The sequence below is a fragment of the Cyprinus carpio genome, unplaced genomic scaffold, assembly GCF_018340385.1.
Source record: "Cyprinus carpio isolate SPL01 unplaced genomic scaffold, ASM1834038v1 S000006493, whole genome shotgun sequence".
In the NCBI taxonomy this organism is placed as follows: Eukaryota; Metazoa; Chordata; class Actinopteri; order Cypriniformes; family Cyprinidae; genus Cyprinus; species Cyprinus carpio.
The window spans coordinates 77,179-104,413 of NW_024879166.1; the positions used below are offsets into that span (position 1 = coordinate 77,179).

The 27,235-nt window shown below is 36.2% G+C and overlaps 1 protein-coding gene, 1 long non-coding RNA gene and 1 pseudogene across 2 annotated transcripts in view; 2 read left to right on the forward strand and 1 right to left on the reverse strand.

Moving 5' to 3' along the window:
- The window catches only part of LOC109083683 (E3 ubiquitin-protein ligase RFWD3-like), a 512,102-nt gene that overhangs the window by 44,547 nt on the left and 440,320 nt on the right, over positions 1-27,235 (forward strand). The gene's annotated exons all lie outside the window — the stretch shown is intronic.
- LOC122143717 lies at positions 23,337-24,638 on the forward strand (annotated as a pseudogene).
- On the reverse strand, positions 26,751-27,224 carry LOC122143720. The gene is made up of 3 exons (XR_006159330.1): positions 27,181-27,224; positions 27,002-27,093; positions 26,751-26,868 (listed from the first exon to the last, which is right to left on the reverse strand). It is a non-coding gene; the product is annotated as an uncharacterized LOC122143720 (long non-coding RNA).

Here is a 27,235-nt window from a genome sequence, read left to right on the forward strand (position 1 = left end):
TGTACGAGTTGAATTGGACCGTTGTTAATAAAATTGATCTGATGGTTTGTATCTGCTGTGTTTTGTCCTGTTTAAGCTTGATAATGATTCAGTTTTCTGATGCCACTTTTCTGTTTGTACTTCAGTGGAGCCACATCTGCTTCTGTTGTGAGGTGATGTATGCTACCTGAGATATTTATCGTTGTGCTTTTGAAAGCATATTGGTTTCTGGTGACTTTACATGATTTTTGTTAAGGATCAATGAATTTATTCAACTGTAAAACATCGAAGATTAACGGTTTATGATTGTAAAAAAAAAAAAAAAAAAACTGGCCTGTCAATCATCTAGTCACCGTTAACAGCATGCACATTTCATTTCCTACCTTACTAATGAGAAACGAAGAGGCATGTTGATCTGCCAGTCGCGTATCTTTCATGCCATGAGCTTTACTCATGTGTTTGCATAATAATGCATTTAAGAATTAACGGCCGAACGTATTTTTAGAAAAGTTCATAATGTTGTTGCAGACAAAACAAAGAGAATAACATTGAATAAACCTTTTTTCATCAGGTTAGATACTGATTATTAATTAATTCATTTGTATTTGTAGTTCTATTCGAATCCTCATCCAACATGCAGCGGGTTGTGGGTAATATTAGCCGTGGATCTGTACTTTGAATTTCCACCAGAGATAGTAAACCATCCGGCTACCTTTGAGATGCTCATTTCAGTGATTTGAGACTAATTCTAATTTTGAATACTATTTAGCACTGATAGTACTGGGACACAGTGGTGCATTTGCTGCTGCCGTAAAGCAATCCACACTTTCGGGGGAATTTCATACTCGCTGACTGAATTTACATGGTCCCGGAACAGATGTTTGGGAAAGAAATCAGTAACCTTTCGAATTTTAAGAAGTCAGTGTACCATCAAAAAGAATCTAAAAAATCTTTCATTGTTATTAGTCTTATTTAAAATAAATAAATAAATAAAACTTTATTTTTTAAGAACTTTTTGAAAATATTAAAAGCATCAAGAATTGTTACCTTTTACTTGATAATTACAGCACATGACAATTTTAAAGTCATTAAATTTAATCTTCTCTTGAAAATTGTATGTTTTTTTTAAACCCATTAAACCAGCTTTAATACAAAGCTTAATTTAAAAAATTTGACACATTTCAAACTAAACTGTCTTTAAATGTCTTTGTCTTCCAGAATGTTTTTAAATCCCTTTAAATGAATGAATTTTTTTCACGTTTCAAAATCACATCTCATGCTGTTAATAACTACAACACTGCTTAAATACTTTAGTCCAAATGGAAGAACTTAATGCTTTTTCTCTAGTCTGAGGAACTAAATTACTCTGACCATACATAGGTTTTCTTTTGTCCTCATAAATTGGCACCTCAGAAATAGTATAATAGCGCTCCTATCTCGCCTCCGCAGGCCCAGTCCCCAATATCTCGCCTGTAAATGATTTCCCAATATCTGTCCATCGTCTGTGTCCTGCTTCTCAAAATTTATATGGCGACACAAAGAGAGTGACTTTCGTGACGTATCGCCTGAGCAGCACCCTTCTTTCTATCTCGCTCGTTTCTATATCAACCTCTAGTGTGGCGGGACCCTGAAGAGAGTTCACCAGCACCAGCTGCCCTGTCAGTCTGCCCGAGCACTGGACACTGAAGTGCTAGACTCACCAGGTGCCCAGCAGGCCGAAGCTCAGCGTGTCGCCCAGGATGCAAGCCACGGACAGTGGGCATGGACATATTGGACACCACGGACATGAAGTGGAAGTTAATGGAGACCGGAGCCTAGAAACAGACGTTGTCTTCTTTGATGCAAAGGTTGCGGTCGCAACGCCTGGGTGGAAGAGAAACCAAAGAGAGACACTGGAATGTCAGAACAAAGGTTAACCTGAAATGATGTCTTGGAAATATAGCAAGTCCATCGGCAAAGAGCAGACAATCAAAAATTTGGTTTTGGAGCAAATGTGACAATAATTATAACTCTGGAGGAAAAGGCCCCTTGTCACAGACTAGAAACATGATCTACACAAAATATGTTAACAGGATATTTGGTCGACACTTTGCAACTGCACTTCGTTTTTTGTGCATCATTAGTGCGTGGCGTAAATTTCGTTTTCGACATGGTTTGCACTCAGGCGTACTAATTAGTTTGTCCACAAGGTGGCAACGCTGGCCCAATCCCCTGTTTCACCATCAAAAAAGATGCAGATGAGTCTGAACTAGGACAAACTACTATTCCTTTGGTTTTCTATATAAACATCTGCTAAATGGACATGTTTGACTGTTGCATTGGTGTCGCGCATCTTTAAAATGCAGAGCTTAAAATAAGTTAACCTTTTTAAAAACGTGTCTCTAGGCCTTGCCATTTTTCTCTATTCCACTGCCTGTGTGTAAATGGCCCCCAAGAGATTCACGCAACTCTAGTTTAAATCCGTACGAAGACATTTTATAACTTCTGGAGAGAGTGCGCAGACACTGGATAAAATCTTTCTAGTGCGCATGTGTCAAGTGTCAATGTTTGTACACACATTAAATCAATGCTTTTGCGTCAACTTAAGTTTACTTTGGGCTTTAGCACACCAGTATTTTTATGCTAATGTTTACAATAGCATCAACGCACCCATGTAGTGTTATAAACACTTATATGAACGAAAACCCTTTTCACTACAACTTAATTTCACAATTTGTCTGTCGAAATCTATCAGAATGCAAATGAAATTGAGCTAGCTAAAATAAGAAACAGACATTTTATACTCATGTTCACGATAGTGACCACTACGATCGTGACCAATGACAGTAATGCAACATACCTGTTTGTTTTGTTATAATTTTTTATAGAAGAAAATTTTTTTTGCTACAGCTTCTTTTGTTGTGTTGCGAAATCATTGAGCTAGCATAGCTAAAAGTGTTTGTGTTTACATGTAGATGTAGAATTTTCTGAGATACACATTAATGCAGGTGATTAAGGGCAGTGGTGTGAGTCACAGTGGCGAGGTTTTGATGTACGTGGCGTTCCGGATGCGAGGGCAGTCCACCTCCACACAGCGATGACCTCCGTATGTATTCACACACACCTGCTCACTACCGCAGTTATGGGTCGCACTCGCACACTCATCAATGTCTACAGAAAGCACATGGTAAGAGCATTAAATCGGGTTTGGTTGGGTTAGGTTAGGTTAGTTCCTTTTAAGGCTGTGACACCAAACGGACATCAAAGAACTAGCAGTGACAAAAGCCGACTATGTTGTCACTGCGTCCATGCGTCTGGACCAATGGTTCAGAACAGCCAATCAGAATGATGCATCTCACTGAATGCCCAACGCAGATTCAACCTGCTCAGTTGGTGACGAAGCCTCAGACGGGGTCTGATTAGTGACGACGGAGCACAAAGACAAACGCTCATAAACTAGGGTGACCAAACGTGCCATTTTTCCAGGACACGTCATGGCCAGGATTTCTATATTGCCTAAAATATCCACGTCTTGGCTTTGTTTGCGCTGCGCAGAGCAATTGTTGTATGACAAAGTACCGTGATGTCATACACCGATCGGTCTGCTCAGTGCTGCTTCAAGTCCAACACTAATATGTACACGTATTTGCATCGCTTTGACCGTTCTCTGTAGATCCCACCTTCTCACGCACTACGATTGGTCGTAGCATACAATGTCTGCATGTTATTGGTCAAACGATCATTACCTTCATTAAGTATGAAAACAGGAAACCAAAGCCAAAACCTGGATATTTTAGGCAATATAGAAATCCTGGCCAGGACGTGTTCTGGGAAAATGGCACGTTTGGTCACCCTATCATAGACAGCCCGACCATCAGCTTGGTGTGTCACAGACTTTAATTTTCCCATTTTTGAAGTTAATTGGCTCATATCTTGGAAAGTCAGCCTTTGTTCTAAAACCTAGTGAACCACCAACCAAAACTGCATTTTAAAGCACCCTAGGGACCTAAGGCAGTATTGTATTCCCCAAATTCCTTGCAAGTAGCTCAGTGAAAAAAGAAAAATAATATATGTTTTAATTACTGTGCAAGTATCATACCAAAATGCTAAAATTTTAGTAATCTGGATTACACATATTAGGTAATGTAGTCTAACTACTTTTAGGATTACTTTTAAATTACTTTTGACCAAAATTGTTTGACACATAGACTTGAATGGGACTGTGTACCATTGTATACCCCCCAAAAATTTACAAATGTATATATATATATATATATATATATATAATATATATATATATATATATATATATATATATCATTATATAGATATATATATATACACTATATATATACACACACACACACACACACATACACTGAACAAAATATAATGGCAACACTTTTTGTTTTTTGCCCCCATTTTCCAGGAGCTGGAATTCCAAGATCTAAGATTTTTTCTTGTACACAAAAAGCCTATTTCTTTCAAATATTGTTGCACAAATCTGGCTTAAATCTGTGTGTTAGTGGAGCACTTCTCCTTTCCCCGAGATAATCCATCCACCTCACAGGTGTGGCATATCAAGATGCTGATTAGACATCATGATTATTGCACAGAAAAGTGTGCCTTAGGCTGGCCACAATAAAATGCCACTCTAAAATGTCCGGGCAGGTTTTATCACACAGCACAATGCCACAGATGTCCCAAGTTTGAGGGGAGCATGCTAATTGGCATTCTGAACTGCAGGAATGTGCCCACCAGAGCTGTTGCCCGTGATTGAATGTTCATCTTCTCTCTACCATAAAAATGAGCTGAATCAGTAAATTATGAATAATTTAACTGCCATTGTGTGAATAATAAGTAATCCATAAAAAGTAACCGTAATCTGCATATGGGAATTTTAAAACGTAATATAATATAATTAGTGCTTAATTTTTGGAATCTGATTACATAATCCAGATTACAATCTGCAGACAGGAAGGCAGCACACTAGATTTAAAACAGATCTTCTGTTGCTATCGCTGTGGTTTGTTTGAGATGCTTCTAACTGACCAGCAGAACTTTGACAGACCAGCAGAATCATAATTGAAAGGTTTGATAATGAATGCTCGATGGCAGCGCTCCTGCTATCACGCCCAGGCTGTACCCGCCTGACACACTCTGCAGTGTGAAACTTCCATCCGTATTCACACAGGGTGTGCATACACAGACGACAGGCAGGACGAGTATTCGACGGAAGAGCTCAATTTCTGAACACCACAAAACACACACAACACACATGCACCGCCGCTCAATCACTTTTGGGGGTCGTTCTAACCGCTACACAGTATGCATCTGCATCTGAAATCTGTTCAAAATGAAACTCATTAATCATACATCAAACCTACCATGCGATATTAATTACTTTCTGTTCTCTCTCATTTCAGACATGATCACGCTGAATAATTTAGCATTTTAAAAATACATTTAATTGACCATTGGCAGACATTCTCTCTTTTGTCATTGGAGTAACACCTGATTAAAGGTAATGAGGGCCAGAAACATCACTGATGATCACTGGAATACGCTGATGTTTTCATAATTCAGACAGTAATTATAAAAAGCTAAAATAATATAGCAGTAGAAATCTGAATGTCTGTCTGTCAGATAATTACCATGTCCTATATACATAGATTAAAATGAAATTTATAATTCAATTAACATTGCCGCATCACTGATGTTTAATATATACACTACCATTTCAACAGTCTGTAGATCTAATAAGATTTTTAAAACTGTTGTTGTTTAAGAGTACTCTTGAGGCTTATCAAGGCTGCATTTTATTTGATCAAAAATACAAACAGTTAAAACATTAATATTGTGAAATTTCTATTTTAATATACTTTTAAACATAATTTAATACTGTCTGTGGCAAAAGCTTTATTTTTCAGCATCATCACTTGACTTCCATCTTCAGTTGTCACATGACTCATTGCAAATACATAATACACAACAAATATACAATTACAAAAATACTTATAGTATTGCACATATATAATAGCCAATATATACAAACATATTTAAAAAAAAGTAACCTTTACACAGTATGTTAACAATAAGAGAATAAATACTATAGCTTTTTTTATTATTATTAAGTAGTATTTAACAGTTACCTTTAGCATTTTTTTTTTTATTATTATTAAGTAGTATTTAACAGTCAGGCTCTTACTATTAAAACAATCGCGTGACAAATTGTTTTTAACACTTTCTAAGTTAGGTTTAAATCTTAAATACAGTTAGTTTTCTGGACAGTTAGTTGTGTGTGTGGTGTGGTGTTGTCTGTGTGATGTTGTGTGTGGTGTGTGTGTGTGTCTCTGTCACCTGTGCAGTGGGTGGAGTCCAGAAACATCAATGCAGCTGACGCTCCTCACATAGTGAGTAGGCAGGAGACAGAGGCATGGTACCATGAGACTATGCTGATATAGAGGCGTCAATGCAAACATTGTTTTACAGTGGTGTCCACAACTAAGAGGACAGCAAAACTGTACATTTTGTTGTGATGTGTCGGTGCTATACAATGACCTTTTAACTATAGTCAGAGTAGACAACCATATGGGATATACAACAACTGTAGCGCAGTCCTGAGGAAAGTGGCAGTCCCCATTATCAGTGTCAACTGGTTTGTTATGTTGTAGTGAAACGTCTAAAACCGTCCTTTCCCACAAATTTACCTGCATAGTTTGTGAAAAACAGAAATAGGCAGCAAAGCAACACAACAGTAACACAATACTGGCCTTCATTCATGAAAGCAACGTGATGCTGTAAGAAAGATTTGCTACAAAAGAATTAAAAAGAGACATTAAAGAGTTGGCAACTGAATTGAAGACATCAACTTAACACAGAGGATTAATGAAGTATTGAATAACACAATACTTAGTTTTGTTGTTTTAAGAATAATTCTTACATAGATGTATGCACCATCTATGCACGAATTTAATGAATAAAATTGCACAGAATTCTTTCATCTTTTTATTTCATTGCTAATTTCTAAATTGGTTACTGACAATTTGACATTGTATGCCATGAATGGGGCATGAGGGAGAAACCTGCACAGATCAAGCACTGTTTACAAGCAAAAACAGCTCTAAACAAATATGTGGGTGGATTTTGATGTGAGAGGACAACAGGAGATGGACTTCTTCGGCAGAGGAAGTGTTATTATGGATTTTGGACTCATATTTTGGCCAAAAGCAATGGTTTAAAGTTAAAAAACAAAACCCAATGATGTAATTCTTTCTTTCTCACTAAGCTTTTCACAAGACGATTAACAGGATGGACTGGAGTGGTGTGGATTACATTGTGATGTTTTTATCAGCTTTGTTGTGACACCTCCTCATTCTGACGGCAACACCCTTAACTGCAGAGGAATTCCACGCTGCTGAACAAGTGATGTGGTGATTCAGTTCTTTAAAATCTGATGAAGATACAAACTCATCTATATATTGAAAGTGGTCCTGAGAAAGTGATATTTTGTTGAGAAATAGACTTTGTTGAGAGCAACAGATTTCCATTCCAATTTGTGTGAATGACTGTTAAATTTCACTCCTGTTTTAGACACTGCCTTACTCTTGTCGGTATAAACCATTTTGGCCGTGGGTGCTAGGTACCTGTGCTTGTCCTGTTCCCCTGTGCTTGAGATTTTGTGTTTTAACTGTTGCTGTTTCTGTAAACAGACCTGAGTTTCTTGACCTCAGGGGAGGCAGAGTCAAGGAAAGTGGCGGGGGCTCCTTCCCCTATTCTGCAGGAAGGACGTCTCATGGCTAGAGTCACTTTTGGACCTGACCGAAGAGCATGTCAGCCTTTCATGTCCACTCTGACGGTCCTGTGCATATAATAGTATATAGTTAACATACCCATAGAAAAATTTTAATCAGCAGGACAGTTTATACTTGTAAGTGACAAAATATTATAAGATATGATAATTAAAATGTTTTATAGAAGTAAAATTAAATTCTGAGTTTTAATTAAAGTATTAGTAATTTTTTATTTTTATTTTTTAAGCGGAAATACCAAATCATGTGTTTCATGTAGGTTCAATTTTTTCAGAGTCCACTCCATATGTCCATTTTTCCAAACAAAGTTTTAAGTCATTTGGTCTGTCCCATTCCAGATCTGGGTCTACTCCTTGGACTAGATCTACTCGGTTTTTTTGGAGATCAGGGCCAAATAAGAGTCTGGTGGTTAAAACCAAAGGCAAGACGACCACCATTTGTTTCACAGGTGTGAAAAAACTAATTTCCATATTTGCAGACTGAGCTGAAAGATGTTTTGAAAATTTGAAAGCATGATTATTGAAGAGAAGCATACCAGACGCATTTTGTTTTTTAATTAAAACTCATTAAAGGGATACTCCACCCCAGAATGAAAATGTTTGGTCATTAATCACTTCACAAACCCCCATGTCGTTTTCCAAACCCATAAACGCTTCGTTCGTCTTCAGAACACAATTTAAAGATATTTTGGGATGCAAACCGGGAAGGCTTGAGGACTGTCCCATAGACTGCCAATAAATACAGTGTTCAAGGATCCCATAAAAGGTGAAAATGAAATAATCGTCGTCAGAATACTCCATCTGGCCATCAGAACGTAGCAATCTGGGTTATATAAGCGACAAGAACGACTTTTTGTAAGCTAAGAAAACAAAAATAACGACTTTATTTCAAGCAATTTCCCTTTGGTCAACAGTCTCCCTCTGTGTCTTCTCCCATACCACTGTAATGGCCTCTTCTGTGTCATCCGCCGCCGACAGGAGCTGCACTGTTTTTCTTTCTTTTCAAATCAAAGCTAAATACATGTACAAAACAGTGCACCCTTGTGAAGATTATTGTAGGCCTACATCCATTTTAAAGAAGTCCGAAAACAAAAAAAAAAGGCTATATAAATTGAATTTATACAAAAGCATTTTCCACAATATTTAGGCTATGGAGCTTTAAAATTGTAAACACAGCCAGTTCCTCTGACAAAAAGTAGGCTTATTGGAACACTTTTTTGGTTTTTCCGATTGCTTGTATCAATTATGGTACATAGCATAAATATTTTTGGTTTATTAGTAAATATCGGCACTGTTTTTTGTTGCTATACGTTTTTCCCAAACTGTAATCCTCTGAGCAACAAGTGCTTGTGAAACCACTGTACACTGCTGAAACTATTTAATGGGGTTGTATTTATTTATTAGAAGCTTCATTTATTGAGTAGTTGCAGTTATATAGAATCCAATTATGGCTATAAAAGCAGTCAAACCTGTTATCTTTTCCACAGAAGCACAGGTTTTCATTAATCATGCCCTCCTCAAATGTGTCCCAGGACGAACAGGCGCGTTATCTCCGAAATCACGGAGCTGTCACAGACGACAGGCCTCTTTTAAATCCCAACCCTCGCGAGTTTCACAGCATCAGCGTGCAGTTTCAGTCCCTTCTTTCAGTCTGTCACTCGCTCTCACATTAGCCTCGGTGGGAGGAGAAGCTCATGGGGATGAGTCTACAAGCTCCTCCGAATAACGAGAAGGGAACCATCAGCCTGTGTCATGTTACAACGTAACCGGACAGATTTATATATGAAGTTATCGTTTCATTGGTTTTGTTAATAAGGGCCCCCCCCCGGTTGAGCGTGTTGATGAAAGAACAGAGGCTCGTGCACTGAGCAGACAGTGATGGATGGAAGGTCTCAGGCTGAATTCTGCTTCACAACCAATTTTCATTATTCTCACATTCTCTTCTGGCAGGAAATGGATCATCCAGCAGCACTTTTAACCCCCCTTTTGAGTGTGATGTGCTTGCAAATGTACAGCCCCCAGTGTAGCAAGAGAACATTACTTCCATAGTAAGAACTCTCGTCTCCTCTCATCTCTCTCTCTCTCTGAGCTTAGATAAAGAGTGCATTCGAGGGAGATCTTCAGCAGATGATACAGGAATGTTTCAGAATATAGAACTGTAATGACTCTGTGGGAGAAGTCAGCATCGCAGCCTTCAGTGTAAGTGTGAGTAATTCTCATATCCTTTCACTTCCATCTCATCAGTATTTTACAGGAAGTTGAACTGCTGTCAGACTGCATTTGGCATTTTGAATAGCGGTATGTATACATCTTTGATTACTGCATTCAAAAACCTCAAATCATATTTCTCCTTAAAAAAATGTAAAAGATAAGGAATTATATTTTGTATATAGAATGTGAAGTCTTCTTGTGCGTTGTGAAATTATTCAGGAAGAATTGAACTCATTTCAGTTTGTATTTATCTTGATTTGTTGTATAGTGATAATTAACTTTTTACAGATAAAAACAAAATCAGTTTGGGTCCGGGATGATTTTAATTACTGTTTCCTGTTTATTTATTTATTTTTTTTTTATTTAATTTTATTAATTTTATGAATGTTTTTTGTTTTTTTTTTTTTGGAGGGGGTGGGGTTGGGTGAAATAAGATCTGGATATTTTTTCAAGAGATCACACAAACTACCATCAACTACATTTGTATTTAATACAAATTATTAATTTGTATGTTTTAGTGATTTTTGTTATGGCGCTTTTTATTTGTTTATTATATCATTTTGGTTGATTATTTTTGTTAATTTATTTGTTTTATTTCCGTTTTTGGTCCTTATTTTAATTTTTAAACAAGTTTGTAAAAATATGCCCAATTTTAATATGAAGAATTGTCCGTATTGATTTTCCACAGTGGGTTATAACCTGTATTATGAATTACACCTTGCATTATGTTGTGTTTTAGGTTAAAGGAAACTTATTTTAACAGATATTGTCCTGGAAGAAATTACCAATACATCTCTAATTTTATTTCTAATTTCATTTTTTTATTTAATTTGGTTTTAAATTTAAATTTGTCATCTAAAATTTATATTTTTATTTTAATTCAGCTTTTGTCAATTGACAATTAACAAGAACAGTTTTTAATATGTTATTATTTGTTCTAGTTAGCAATAATGCTAAATCAACCAGACTTAATCTAATTAATTTTTTTTTTTTTTTTTTTTTTATGATCAGATAGGATTGGAACTTTTTAGTATATGAACTGCGGATTTTCACATTTTACACTGTGATAACATATAGAGAGAGTAATATTTAGGCTATTATAGCAGTGACTTTCTGCAGTGATCTGATTATTTAGTAACTGTTTTTTTCGAACTAATGTGTGTTATTTAATGTGTTAAGACCAATAATAGTCTTAAAACTTTACAAACTCAAAAGTGTATAGACTTCATAGACAGACACACATGCTCTCCTCCCGGTGTTTTTATTGTAGTCATTACTTGTTAAATGGCCTATATCACAAGGACATGATGCATTCGTGGTGAAAGTGCACTGAATAGTGTTCACCATGGTGACAGAGATTATTTAATCTCAAGCACAGATGATTAACCCGAACCAAGCAACATATGCCTGGTTTATAACACCTTTCAATGAAATAATGAGCCTGTCTTTCTTAATATACTTTTGACGATTCCCATTGTACAAAACAGTTCTTTTAGGTCGATTTTCTCCATTCTAAATACCCTGATACCATAACATTTTCATTTATTCTGTTTTCTTGATGTGATTCAGTCAGTTCATTTTTTATTACCCTATGAATATAAAGAACGAGGGCAGCGCATGTCAGTGTGACAGAAGAGTTGTTGTTGTATTTATTCAGGTCGCTGTTGTTTTTCCTTTCATCCATCGCGCAAACTTGTGCTGTCAATTTCTTATGTTAGACATTCAAGCAGCAGACAGGAGTTTTGTGCGACCCTCCCTTATTTAACAAAGAGACCGCAGGTATAAGCGGACCTCCAAACCGAGAGCCTTACGGTACATCCACACACACACATCACACACACCACACACACCACCATTTCTCAACAGGCAGTATGTCATGAAGAAATATGGAAACATGTGCTTCCTGTCTGGCGTCTCCAGTGCAGTTCCACTCATATTTCTGACACTGTGTCACTCTGATTTTCTCATCTTTCTCCAGTCTATGATTCCTTTCAGTCCCTGCCAACATCCATTTTCCGGTGTTTTTTTGATATTAGGCTTTGTTTCTGTTCTGGTTATGAGCTAAAGGACATTTCTGGTGCCATTTAGATTTGTATGAGTATAATTTTTAAAAACTTTTTGACTATCGGCATAAAGTCTGGTCCACTATGCAGCATAATAGCATCTAAACTGTGTGCCACCCACTTTTTTTTAGCAGCCTTGGTTATAGAGTGTTCTCCCATTCATGTAGTGACGTTTAAAAAGTCTCCGCTAAAGAGTTTTAGGGGGCCACAAGATTACAAACTTTGTTTCGAAGCAAGAAAATCATACAAAAATACAACATGTCCAAAAGTCTGTGTATTTAACGGCATTAATGAGGGAAAGAACTACAATCCCATGAATCATATAGATTTTACTTTGATGCAAAATATGCACATAAATACAAACATATAAGTATTCAAAAAGCTTAGGGAGGACTGACTCTAATGTCATTGGCAGTGGTGATGCTAAAAGTGTTCTTTTTGTGCAATGCTTATCGCAGTTCTGATTGGTTGATGTTTCTTTGCAGAATTGTGGGTAATGTAGTTTTTCACCAGGAATCACCACCGTTGCTTTTTCATTGAGGTTCTCAATGGCTCTCATCTGACCTGTCCACTAATATGGCAGACGCAAATTAACAGATCTGATTCATATCAGATTTATTTCCATATAAAGGACGCCTGATTTGAGACTATCAGAATCCATGTGCTTCTTTTTTCCACTTACATATCCGATTTGTGCCCATGGGGAAGAAAAAATCAGGTCACCTTGAACCATGTAACGAAAATGTGGGCCATAGAGACTATGTTCCAGAACATATTAGCAACTGCATGCAAATCCCCCTGGCAACCAGTCATGACATTTACCTTACACATATAAACATATATGATAAACACATACTGTATTACAGACCGAATCTACCCACAATGCACTCTAAAAAGTTCAAGGTCTATATGCAAGTTTCATAGTCCATTTTAAATCTCATTTACCTGTCCTAAGCATCCTTAACCAGCACTTACACATGCACACTTTCTCTCACACACACACACACACGCACGTTCAACGGGAGTTTACTCCACTTATTTGCATAATGTTATAGGGCGGCTTTGACTGGCGTCTTCTCCCTCTTGGCGTCTGGGGCTCCGTATGACTCACGCATCCGATTATTTGCACTCTTGTTTAAGTGTTTTCACACATCAGGAACTTTGTTCTCTATTTCAATCTCATCAGAAGATCCCTGACGTCTCATTGGTTATGGCCTGCGGTCACATGCTGTTGTTACTTGCATTAGTGTGGCGCTGAGATTCAGCACGACCCCTGGATGCTATCTGCATTTTAAAACGTCCTCCCCCCGCAGGGCCAGCATCCCTTCGTAGAGAGAAAACCTCTGAAAATACGTTTGGCAGCATGCATTAGTTGGACCACCGTGGGGGTTCTCTAGAGCCGTTTTTTTTTTTTTGCTCAGAGATGTGTGTGTGTCTGCCCTACCAAAAGTCTAAATTTAGCCCTCTGCTGTGCACGATGTTGCCTCTGGTCTAACAAGCCATTTTCTCTTCACTTAGGAAGCTTATAAGAGAGCAATAAAATGATATCACAAGGGATTACTTTTAATAACATAGGAACGCTTTTTTTCTCGGCACTCATTTTAAAATGTGCACCGTGTCAACACTTTTGCAACTGCCGAACTGCTCACTGAAAACATACTCTTCAAAAATATAATTCACATTTGTCAGGGTGAACATGGTTGCAGCTGAATGAATATGGATGCAAACATAATAGAGAATACTGCAGTTCAAATATCTTCATATCTTATGTTATTTGTTCAGATTTTATTATATTATCCATTATTAAAGCATCTATCTTTTAGTATTGACTTAAAGTTGAATGTAAAATGTATAAAACTTTTGGATAAACGTATCATGTCATATTCTGTCCTGTAGCAGTGAGTGTAAAATATTTATGACAATGTTTGTTATTTTTAACATTTTAACATTTACCATTCAAAAAAAAAAAGTATTTTTAGCATAATATCTTGACATTAGTTAAAAAATTCAAATATTAATATGAATAAATATGAATATTTACTATAATAAAAAATAGGGTCCTTGGGTAAAATTCTCTTGCAGTTCTATGGAAGGCTTATTCACGCCTCAGAATAAAAATGTAATGCAAAAAATTAATTGAGACCGTTTTATTTTTCACAATCTGCCTTTTTTCCTTGAAACTGTAAATTTATATTTCCATGAATTCAGACATTTCAGAATTGCGATTATATCTCACAATTGTGAGATTTTCCATCTCGCAAATTTTACATTTTTGTCAGAATTGGGAGTTTTGTATCTTGCTGTTTTGAGTTTACATTGCACACTGGCTTCAGATTTTTTCAGAATACTGATTTTACGTTATGCACTTTTTTTTATTTTGTTTTTATTTGTTTATTTATTTTTTTCTGAATTTTTTAAGGCATGGTTTTACCACATACATTATGCAGTATTTCTGGGTAAAAAAAATAATAGGACATAAGCTTCCTGTTACCCATACTGTGCATTGCATTGCATAAAATAAAATAAAATAATAAAATAAATGAAATGAAATGAAATAAAATAAAATAAAATAAAATAAAATAAAATAAAATAAAATAAAATAAAATAAAATATTGTATGTTTTGTTTAATAAATGCTTGATTGTTTTGTATCATAAATGCAAGTTTATGATGGCATAATATTTAACTCAATTTCTACATATTCTTAAAATGTGAGTGGTGTGAAAACTTCTGGTCGCAATTTCTGGGTGGTTGTCATGTTGATGCTAAGTAGTTACTAAGACGTTTTGAGTGTTGTAGTTGGTTGCTAGGGCAATGCTATGCAGTTGTTAAGTGTTACGTGTGGCTCAAGTTGTAAGAGCCCACACCGAAGTTAAATACTTTAGGGTTTGATTGGCATCCCTCACCCTAAATATGAGCAAGAGTAAAAGAGATATCCTATTAAAGAGGTTCAGACACATTGGGACTGAGAAGCGTTTGAGGGCTGAGAATCTGCAGCTGTGAGCAGCGTTATTTTAAGAGCTGGATATCAACTGTCATTAGACTCTCTATATTATCCTGCAGCAGCTTAGCTGCGGACAATCTGACCCATCTGATCCCACTGCAATCTAATGTATATCTCCCTCAATCACACGATTTATTCCTCTGAGGCAAAAGTAATTTACAGCTCCTCCCTATCTGTGCAGTCAGAAGAATCTGTCTGGGCTGGGGGGGGCTGAGTTGAATCCAGGGAAAACCGTAAGGGCCATAAAACGTGGAACAGGATCAATATAGTGGTTTGAAAAAGCACTTTCAACCTCCAAGACTGAAAAGCAAAAGACAAAGGTGATCACTCAGCAACAAAACACAAAACAAACACTATTCATGGTCATGAACCCAGTGCATATACCAATCTGTTTGCATATTTTAAGCTCTTATATTGGTGTTTATTTTTTCAGTATTTTTCAGTTAAAGGTATAATATATGAGACCAATTACACTACATGGAGACAATGAAATTCATAAGCACACTATTTCTGCTGGAGAACAGGAACAGGATTAATGTATTAATATGTAACATATAGAGCATATTTGGTACTTTATCTGCTTCCAAACAATGTGTGTTTTTTTGTTCATATCTCGAGTCCAGTCCATTAGCAAAGTTCAGCAGTACTCTTCAATTTCTCCATCAGCAGTATTGTCATACTACTCTAATGCTAATGATTATTTATGATCTCTCATAAATGTCATAATGTGAGGTTTGCTTATGCATGATCCAAGGTCAAGCACGTTTACAGATTTCAGTTCTGTGGACACAGCAGCATATTTCAGTTCTGAGGTTTGTCATTATTTTCCCGTTCATCTGAAATGCCCATGTTTTGATTTTTAACCGTGCTGAAATAGCAGAAGACTTCCTTCCACTCCATTAACCTCCATCCCGCTTCTGTGTTCCCCATTCATTTCAGACAAACCACTTTCCCCTGTGTGCACACTCAATCTGAATTAATCAATCTGAATTACCTCGGGGGAAGAATCAATCATGTCAAACACGCGAAGGACAAGTGAGCAGTTTCAGCTTTACACTTTTTCAATTATATCTGTTCCAGTGAGTTTGTCCCAGTGTGCCGTTTAACACTTTCTGTCCTGCAGTGATTTACACAGCGACTTTAGTGAACAACAAACAGATGCGCTAATGATACAGCAAACATTCTGCAAGCTACAATGAAAGATCAGAATGTTTGTGCCAACTCAATATTGTTTTATAACGCTAAACCTCATAAAGAGAGATATAATTGCCGGATGATGTCTTTATGGGTTCTTGGCCCCTTCGTTGTTTCTTTACAATTTATTGTACAGGCAAGCAAATCCGTCTTCACAATCAAATGTACCACAAAGCTGATATCTGTCCTGATGTACATGAATGACCGTTAATAGAAAGCGCATACGGTGAAAGCGTTTGAATTCAGATGCGCCTCTCTTCCTCTCTGTGAGCCGTCAGACAGAGACTGAACTCTGGATAATGAAGCTTGTCTGAGAAGATCAGCCTGTCACTTTAGAAACAAAATCTCATTGAGTTTTAAAAGAATAAAGACCTCTCCTTCCGTGTGGCATTTTGATCCCATTTCCTTCATTGAGAAAGAGAGAGAGAGAGAGAAGGAGGAAAAGACAGCAGGAGAATGTCTTAGCACTCTGTAGCAGTGTGCAGTTAGGAGCCATTGCCTAGTGGTTAGCACTCATGCTGTGATGCTCGTGTGGGAAACTGAAGTTTGATTCCACCTACTTTGTTGTTTCTCAGTGTTTTCTCTGTGTGCACTAATTTTCCCATATTGTAGTCATGAAAAGAATCAAATAGGCAGACAGACAACAAAGTACTAGTTCTTTCTTTAAAACACAAGTACCACATTCTTAAAACTTGATTATTTTTTATTTGTGTTGGTTTAATGCATGTGGGGCTTTGAAAACATTTATTATTTTTAGGAAAAGTTTCTGTTTAATGACTCTAAAAAATATTTAAATTTTATATTTTAAAATAATATTTTAATATTACTGTTTTTTCTGTATTTTTGATCAAATAAATGCAGGCTTGATGAGCAGAAGAGACTTCTTTCAAAACATTAAAAATAGTAATGTTTCCAAACTTTTTGACCTGTACTGTATATATATATATATATATATATATATATATATATATATATATATATATATATATATATATATAACAGTTATTTTTAAATTATAATAAGATAAAAAATCTGTGGTATTTTAGCATCAATTAATGTAGATTTTTAGCTTTTATTTTTTATGTTTTCATTTAAATTTTAGTTTAAAGTTTCAGTAATTTTTGTTGTGACGTTGGTCCTTGACAACAGCTGAAATAACTGCACATCAATGTGCTACTCTTATGACAATCAGTCATCTTCAGGACAACAGCTGAAATAACTATATATATATATATATATATATATATATATTAAAAACAGGCTACAGTTTTATTTGAGTTTTAGTTGTAGTTATTTTAGTACATACAGTTTAAATCAAAATGGCAAAATATAAATCTGATCAATCTGATATATATATATACATACATACTGTATGAGAAATGTTGCCTTGGCAACTATCTGAACTAAAACTTTTGAATCGTTATCTTAAAAAAAAAAAAAAAAAAAAAAAAAACATTTTTTTAACTATGATCCAAAATTTAAAATATGGTCACCCTTACACTCTTACCTCCAGAAGAGTAACTAAATATATTATTATTATTATTTATTTATTTTTTAAGCAATTTAATAAAAAAAAAAATAATATTTAATAACTGAACAGACAAGGGACCTTTCAATTCTGCTGAAATCTGCAGTACTCTCTTTAGCTGCAGATTCAGTGTGGGCCGGCTTATGCATTTACTTCTGTCTGGTCCCGTCTCTTTCACTCGATGCTAGCCCCTTTTCCTGATTGCATGCTCCATCACGCTCTTGACACCAGCAGCAGATTTCTCCCAATCTCTCATCTCCTGATATCTCTCTCCGGTAACAAACCGCTAGGCCTCAGGGCATAATGGGAAAAGTCTCCTATTTCATAGACCCTGCTAATCTTTAAATAAAAGCTTGGCAATTTTTGAAAAAGCTCTTTGTTGCCGAGTTTTGCCGGAGACGTTCGCAGCATGCCGAGGATGTGGCAGAGCGGATAAAGCTGGAGACGTAGAGTGATCAGTAAAGTGCCATGCCGCTAATGTATGTATCATGCAGAGGCTGCGGCTGGCATGCATAATAAGCTGTGATGTTCTTCAGTCACGGAACAGGAAGTAGGCCAGGGCCTGCCAATAATAACCGTGCATTGTGAATCAGAATTCAGAGTATCGTGAAAGAGAACTTGTTATTTCTTTCAGTTCACTCATCTGGTTTTCATTTTCAGGGTTTTCGATTATCAACATGTTCCGATGTCTGTGACGACCATCCCGTGTGACTTCGCATCTTTTCGACGGACGTGTTTTCCTCCTCCCTCTTTTTCTTCCGCAGCCCTGCGGCATAGCAGAGAGAAAAACCTCAGAGCAGACACAAGTCCAGGAGCAGAGGAACCCAGCGTAAGATGCACTGACATCTCTCAAAGCTCAAGATGTATATACTTTAACATATATAACTTTTAGCATATATACAATTAAAATGTAAAACTTTCTATGAAAAATGGACTGAATATAGTAATGACAATCTTGCATTAAGGCAGGGGGGTTCTCAATTCCAGTCCTGCTCTGCACATTTTGTATGTTTCTCTTATGGCTTCAGACGTTTGTTCTATTCGAACGTATCACAGGATATTCCGTGTTTGGAAATAGCTGTTATTTTTGTCTGTGTTACAGCTTGTTTTAGAAGTTACACATTTTAAAATGTAGACATTCTCAAGCTGTTTTAGCACCGTGTGATGCAACACAACAACAGTCAAGCCCAGTGTAGACACATTTTTGTCCAACCAGTGACAGATGGGAGGCTGGACACAAAGAGCAGTTGGGAAACCTGTTTGGAAACAATTATTTTTTAAGTTTGTTACAGTTTGTTTTATGAATTACACATTGTAAAATGTAGCCTCAAGCTGTTTTAGCTCAACGCAACGCAACAGTCACACCCGGTGTAGAAATAGTGTAAAGGTGTTGGTGAAATTTCAGCAAAAATTTGCAGGCACAGTAGGTCCATTGTCTACTCTAAATAATGTAGCAATTTATGCTTTCAAACCAAACATATTTCTGTTGGTCGACTTGAGTGCAACAGGGAATTTTTTCACCCTGACATGAAACTCAAGATTATGCAGAATTAAACTGTCAGTATGTTTTATAGCAAGCTGCCTGAGCAGTTTTAAGGTAACTCTATCTCGCCCCCCCCTTGAGTACTGGAGCTTATCACAGTGAGAATGCAGTGTAGAAAGGCACAGTGTTGCAATGGTTTGGCCAAACGTTCCATGTTTGCTTACATTTGCATCTTATAATGAATATCAGCATCTCTTGTACAACATTTTGTACCCTCGGATTGTGTTTTGGTGAATGTTGCTCATATAATTGTGTTTTTTGTGAGCGTGTATGCCTAAGTGCATGCATGCGCCTCTGCTGTCGAAGTCCAGATGGTTTCTTCATTAAAATCCTCCCTCCGCTATAGAGCTACTCCCTCAGTAATCAAACCTAGCCTATCACCAAAAGCAATTATAGCAAATTAATAGTGCATAACCAATAAGAAGCGTTTATAGTGCTTTATTACAAGCCCTAATAGTTTTTACTGCCAGCAGATCACAGTAGAATGAGTTTGCCTTTGTAGCTGGGAGGTCAAACTGCTTTTTAATGGCTGGAGCTGAGCTGGAATGGGTTTTTTTTTTTTTATCCATTAAATTTATCCAGCTGGGATTGGAGAGGGGTGTTTGAGTGGTATTATCATGCTGCGGAAAAGAGGTCCAATCTAAGTTTCCATCATTAGAGACATTAGATTAGGAGAGTTGCTTAAAGTGGGGCATCCTCATTTCTCTCTTGTTTATTTTTTATTTTTTTAAAGCTTTTGTATATATGTGTTTTTTATGCTGTACTATGTTTAAAATGGTGATGTGAAAGCGCTCAAACTGTGGCTCAACCAATGATGTGAGTTTGGGCAGGGGCTACAGGGTTGTCCAACCAATGGTAAATTGGGGGTGGGGCAGAGAAAAGACCAGTTGGGAAACATGTTTGGAAACAGTTATTTTTTGCAGTTTGTTTGGTGCTGCTATTAATCACAAAAATCCACTTTAAGCTATTTTTTGGGAATAGCATGTGTGCTAACTGCTAGCCACGTCTCACATGTCTTTGTGTCTTTATTTAAAGCTGCAGTGTGTAACTTCTGCTCCAACAGTGGCATTAGTTAGACGCTAGTGTCGCTGAACATAACATTAATGCTCGCTAACCTCCTTCTCTCTGCAGTAAGAATGGAGGAGCTGATGTGCATTAAGAAAGAACTGACAGTGATTAAATCACAGATAGACGAGCTGCTGAACAGTCTGGAGCGGATGGACCCTCAAAGCCATGAGCTGTCAGGTAAAACACTCATTCTTTCATCATTAGATGCACCTTGTAAAGGTGGATTATGAACCAGGCCAGTGGGGTCTCATATTTGTGATGTTATTTGTCATTATTTGGACATTATGTCTCACATTTTGAGCAAGTGGCGCCTCTAAAGGGGCTGGAGCCTCGGGCCTTGGCAGCTTTTCTGTCCTTGATCTTCAGTTTTATGTCATTTAGAGCATTTGTGTGTGTGTGTGTGTGTGTGTGTGTGTGGTGTGTGTGTGTGTGTGTGTGTGTGTGTGAATCTCAGGTTTAGTGTGTGTGTGTGTTCCGCTCCATGGCTCTGTGAGCAGTGCGGACGATTTCATCTGGTAGCTCTCCTCCCCTGAGGACAGACAGAGACACACAGAGCCCAGAGACAGCAGACAGCAGTGATGAAAACAGACAGCATGTAAACACACACACACACACACACACACACAATGGCTGATGCTCACCTCCCACTCAGACACTTAGAAACACTTAGTAGTCATGAGACCACATTAAATCAATTATACCAGTAAATTAAGTCTGCATTTTTACAAATTTACTGTCAAATTATCATAGTTAAAGAAATTGTGTCTACAATCATTGTGATAATTAATTTATAAATTACAGTTTAAAAAAAATAAAAAATTATTCGCTTTGGTACTATTTTCACAAGTAACAGAGCTTATGAAAGGCTGTGAATGAAACATTTATATAAATTAAACACTCATTTTCTGTAGTGAAAAGGATACTTTGTGATTGTGTGTATTGTAATAAGACAAGTGAATATATGCTGAAAATATTTGAAAAAAATGCACTTTTGATGATCTGTTGTTGGATATTAGTACTAAGAGTTTTTGAAAATACACACCTTACTCATTGAAAATAGTACCAAAGCAGAACAGAGAAATTATTTTTTTACTTTTTTCTATTAATTTATATTTTCACATTACTTTAATAGCAACAAGACTTTTTTGCATTACGGTATATCATTCTTATGATTTTGAAATTTGGTAAATTTCTGTTACTGTGATGGATTATAAAACAGGCTTAAACACCAAACTTGTTCTTTGAACTTAAACATCTTGAAACCATATTTCAGGATAAACAAAAATTGTATAATGGTATATAAAAATGTAAATATTTGATGTTTGACAGTCATATATTTAATGTTTATTTTATTCATGTGTTTTCTCTAGGTTAATTACTATGAATCAGATTTGCTCTACATGTAAAACACAGGTTTCAGGTAAGTTTTGAACCTGTAACTTTTTTTTGTTGTTGTTTGTTTTGTTTTGTTTAATAAACTGCCAAAACTGTTCCCTCCCTCCTAAATGTCCTGTTGCTCTCTTCTCAGATTCCCCAGTTCAGATACCCAAGTTTTTTGGGGAAAAGTCACAGGATCTCTAATGATGGTATAAAGAAAAGCACCGGGAAGTAAGAGAAACAATGATCTGGATCGTTTCCAAATATCCAGATCCGTTCAGAGTTTTCATCATGTGAACTGAACATTAATCCAGTTTGAATCCGGTTGTGGAGCAGCTGTCTAAACAGACCAGAACAAACAGAACTATGTGTCGTCAAACGCTGCTGATGATTTCAGGAGTTATTTGAACACAAGCTGTTTTTTCCATTATTAAAGTCAATACTGATACGACTCAAGATCAACATTAAAGGATACCACACCACACACACACACACACACACACACACACACACACACACACACACACACACACACACACACTACGTTAATGCAGATATCCTACATAAATCATTTTATGGTTCTACACACACACTGTCAACTGATATGGGTTTCATTTTATGGTTCTACACTAAGGATATCTACATGTCTATCAACTGATAGACCCTGATATATTAAAAAATTGCTAAATTATATGTATTTATGAGCCATATCTGAAACTTAAGATTTAAACTGAGATGTACATAAACTCTTATCTTAAACCCAAATGTCATTAAAATTCACATATTATGTATAATAATTATTCATATACAGTAATTCATAAATTTTTGTTTAGTCCCCGTCATCTACCTCTGTTACCAACTAGACATGGTTTTCTGCTCATTGCAAGTGCAGTGATATGTAAATATCTCCTCATTAACAGCTCTGGCCAGTTTAGTGTTAAGACTAGATTTACTGTATGATCAGGAAAAGTTGTTGTTTTAATGAGAATACTTTAGTAAAGTCCACACACTTGTTTGTTTTTTAATAAGGCATAAAATAATAAAGTGGTTTTCTGCTGCATGTTTGTGATTTATATATATATATATATATTACTGTGATTATGTAAAATATTATGGAATGCTGTTTTGTGTTTTTATCACTTGGTTGCATTGAATGTATTTCACCAACAGAAATAAAAAATACATCCATTATCCAGAATATTGATATAGAGGCTCAAATTGTTTTTGTCCAATCATATTTTTAATGACAGAATTTTAATCAAAATTGTTAAAAGCCATTATCTATACAATCATGTGGGTTTTAAATCAGGGGTTCCTTAGAGGAGGTGATCGAACTTCAATTTTCATGACATTTTAACTATTAACTACTTGATAACTAATGATCTGTTAAGCATTATATAATCTAATGATGTTAGTTAATGTTCTTAATTAAAGAAAACAGATTTAGGTTTTTAATAATAATAATAATGGGGGTCTCTGGGTCTGTAAAACCATTGATCTATATGATTCAATCCCGTCCAGTAACCTTAGTGTATTATTATCCTTATGTTTTTCCACTCATGTAAAAAACCAAATCAAACAAGTTACTAGAGTTCAAAGTCCGTCTGCCCTCAAACAGCAGTTCAGCTCGGTTTGTCCCTCTTTCTTTCATGTAAGAGACTTCAAGGTAGGATTGTAGATTCAGTCTTTGCTTTGCGGGTATGTTATATTCTAAAGATTTGTGAAACTAAAACGTTTTTAAGAGCTGTTGGCTTAAATATTAACCCTGTGTGCTTCCGCTGGTTTGTTTTGCTGAGTAACTCAATGAAACTAATCAAACAGTGACGAGTCCGGATCATCCTCACATAAACAGAGCACAGCCAGATCACACTGACTTCATAACAGGTAAGGACTTAAATATCTTCTTAACATCTTTTGATAGTTAAGCTAGAAGCTGGGTAGTGCAGATGGGGCAACTTTTTTTGGAGACTTCTCTTTAAAACCATAATTTCTCTATGTATTCTAGGTTTATAGCTATGGGTTCTTCAGCGAAAAGCAGCAGTCCCATCACTACACATGTGCTGAACACTGGGGACGGGGTCCCAGCGGCAAGAATGCCCCAGTCTACACACCGCCTGGACCCCCGCATGGCCATCTGGAACCTCATAACCATCGGGTGGGTAGACGGATATTATTGTATTTTATTTTATTTATTTTCAGAAAATCTGATTGAAAATTGTATTGTTCTTTTTGATTATATTGTTTTACTACAGCCACTGAGTAGTCATACAATTAATAATGATAAAAAAGTGAGTGGTTTATTAATGAATCCCTCGAAAAATGTTTATGTTAAATACGCCTTTGATTTATTTCAGGAACACAGATGAGGACGGACGCTGTCCAGGACTAATAACCAGCGATGCCTTCACTCCAGGACTGTACAAGGTCCGCTTTGAGACGGGCCAGTACTGGGAGAGTTTGGGACAGTCAAGTTTTTTACCCATATGTTGAGGTTTGTAGGAATTAACTGATGGAAGAGAGAGATTGTGTTTTTTTATGTAGTCTCAGTGTTAGACATGACAGAGAAATGTCCCTGAACTCTTGATTTCTGCTTCATCATTAGATTGTCTTCAGTGTAAGTGATGCTGATCAGAGCTGTCATGTGCCCCTGCTGGTCAGCAGATTACTCATACAGCACCTCCAGAGGGAGCTAGTGAGCAGACTACGAAACAGAAACACTGGATTCACCGTCTATCAAGACATTCTCAAAAAGTTTCACATCCTAATGTGTCCAAAAAATCACCTCAAGCAGCCGCTTTCAACTTAAACACCCACCCCAGGACAATTTTCTGAATGTTGTCATGTTGCTGTTTGGTCATTATTCTTCAGAATGATATATATATACAGAATAAAATTCCATTCATATAACTGTATGTTTGTCAAAGTTTTGGATTTACTCGTAGTCTTTATTTTTTAAAGACTAGGTCACAACAGGTCTTTAAGCAGGGATGGATGTTTTATGTGATTTTTTTTTTTTTTTTTTTTTTTTGTGATGTGATGGTTTTTTTTTTTACTTTTTTTTATTATTTATTTATATTTATACAGATTTCCACATTTTCTGACCTGAAAAAGTATGAAAAAAATGATGCTTTTAAAATACATTTAAAATACATTTGACAAAATAACACAAGACCAAAATGTACTATTAAACTAAAAATCTCACTTCATTTTCTTCAGCAACAAAAAAAAAAAGGACCGACAAAATGAGGAGACAATATATTATAACTTGATTACAACAAACAGGATAAGGACTAAATATGATTTAAAAAATAAATAAATAAACTAACAAGGACATTTGACACAATAACACTAATAAATATAATTATTCAATAAATCAAAATGATGTGTTTAAGGTCACACATTATTTGTTATTTTCGATGGAAAATAGCTAAAGCCTGCTCAAAAAGTCTTAATGTCGCTGACTGCATAAGCTAATTAAGCATATTCATTACATCATGTCATATTTGCATTCTGCCCTAGTCACTGTCAGACCTTTCCAGTTGTTTACTTCTCTGCTGTCTTCTGTACTCACATACTGTTTTTCAATACAGTATGAGTTCCCAATAAAGCTGATAACGGAAGAAATAGTGAGTCACTTCCAAGCTGTTGCTTTGCACTTAAATCTGGTGTATAATCATCTGACAAAATTACTACAGACAATATAAAGACAATAACTGTGCTGTGATCTCAGCTATATTTACACATGCTCCTCTCAGGTACTCACTGAACAGAGCAGATGATTTAGAGCTCAGAGGAAACTGGGTTTAGATGTTGTTGGGGCCTCAGATGAGCTCAGTCTTTTAGATTTGAGGAAACTGCTTGAGGTGGTAACTTGTGCCATGGACTGGCCAGAGGAGAAATGTGTATGTATTTAAATGCATCTAAACCATCATGATTTTTTGAATTTTTTTTTTTTTAACATATTTTCTCAAATATTTAATACAATTCAAATTCAAATAAAATCAAAAAGCATTTTATTCATTACTGGTGACTTTAGGGGGAATATCAAAGGATAAGAATACATATGCAGACTGATCTAGATATTCATTTAGCTTTTGACAAAAGTACCCCAAAGTAATTGTAGCTATAATGCACCTATTACCCTGCTGCAATTATATTCCTGATGCATTTTGCTCACATTTCACATTGTGAACAGTAAACTTTGAAGTGCCAAATTTCTATGTTGGTCATGTGTCCAGTCAGCAATCTTTTTGTTTGGACAGCTTGTCATTTATGCCCCCTGCCAAGATGCAGGGTGCAAGAGAAAGTAATAATGTGCAAAAAGTGCTCAATGCCATTTTCAGCACTCTCAGAGCGTTATGATTGGTTGAATGGTAAGCTGGCATCTGATTGGCTAAAGAGTATGATGACCCGTGTGAGTAGAGCTGGCAGCAAAGTCTCCAAAATACACATTTGAGAATTTTTCTAATTGATGGGTTCATGTGCAGATATTAATAATTAGCGCTGGGTCTTATTAATTGGGAGTTAGTGTGTGTTAGTGTGTGTGGGTTGTGAAATGCTGAAAACTGCGAAAAGAAAGTCTCAAAATCCAAATGAATCAAATAGGATCGACTTGATGTCAGTGAATGCACTTGCGCTAGAATACGGATGTATGCACATCTTCCTTGTTGCATGCGCAAATTCTGATACACTAATGCAAAAGAAAAACATCTGTATTCACAGATATGTTTCTATTGATTCATGTAATTCTGAATTTCAACATTTGGTTGTGGATAGTAAGATACATTTGTAACATTTATCAAGTTCATGGATAGTTGTGCGCCCATTCATCAGTAAATCTGAGGCTAATTTCATCCCATATGGGGTTCCCTAACTTTCCAATGTTTGCATACAGGAATACATTTATAAACTACAAGAAACAAATGAACGCAGTTTATAAGGGAAATATTGCCCTGTTTATTTATTCATGCAAATTTCAAAACATGATTTTTTTTTAGAGGTAAATGCATTTGATTTCTCTTTAAATCGCCTTTACAAATATATTTTCCCTCAGTGGTGCAAAAGATGAGGTGTTTTCTTCGAACTCGATATCTGTTCCAATCAACACGTAATCCTGTGCGAGAAACAAGTTGAAAATGCACTTATGGTTACAGGGTCTCTCTAAATGTTATGAGCCACTCATATCTCATAAAATGCTATATTGACAGTATTTATAAAATATCACAATCATGGAAACGTGAGCTTACATTAAGAACCTTAACTTGAGGGTTTATAATGTGTACCTTCCCAATATAGGATCCTAATAAACCAGGAGGTTGTAAACCTTTGGCTAAGTGAGCTGAGAAGGGTTAATGAGATCATGAGTTAATAACATGCCCATCTTATTAAACTACATCATCATTCATTATAGCAAAAAAACTCTTACCTTTAATAATGGGAAACACAATGTTGTGCATGATCACGGTCAGGAAATGGTTTTT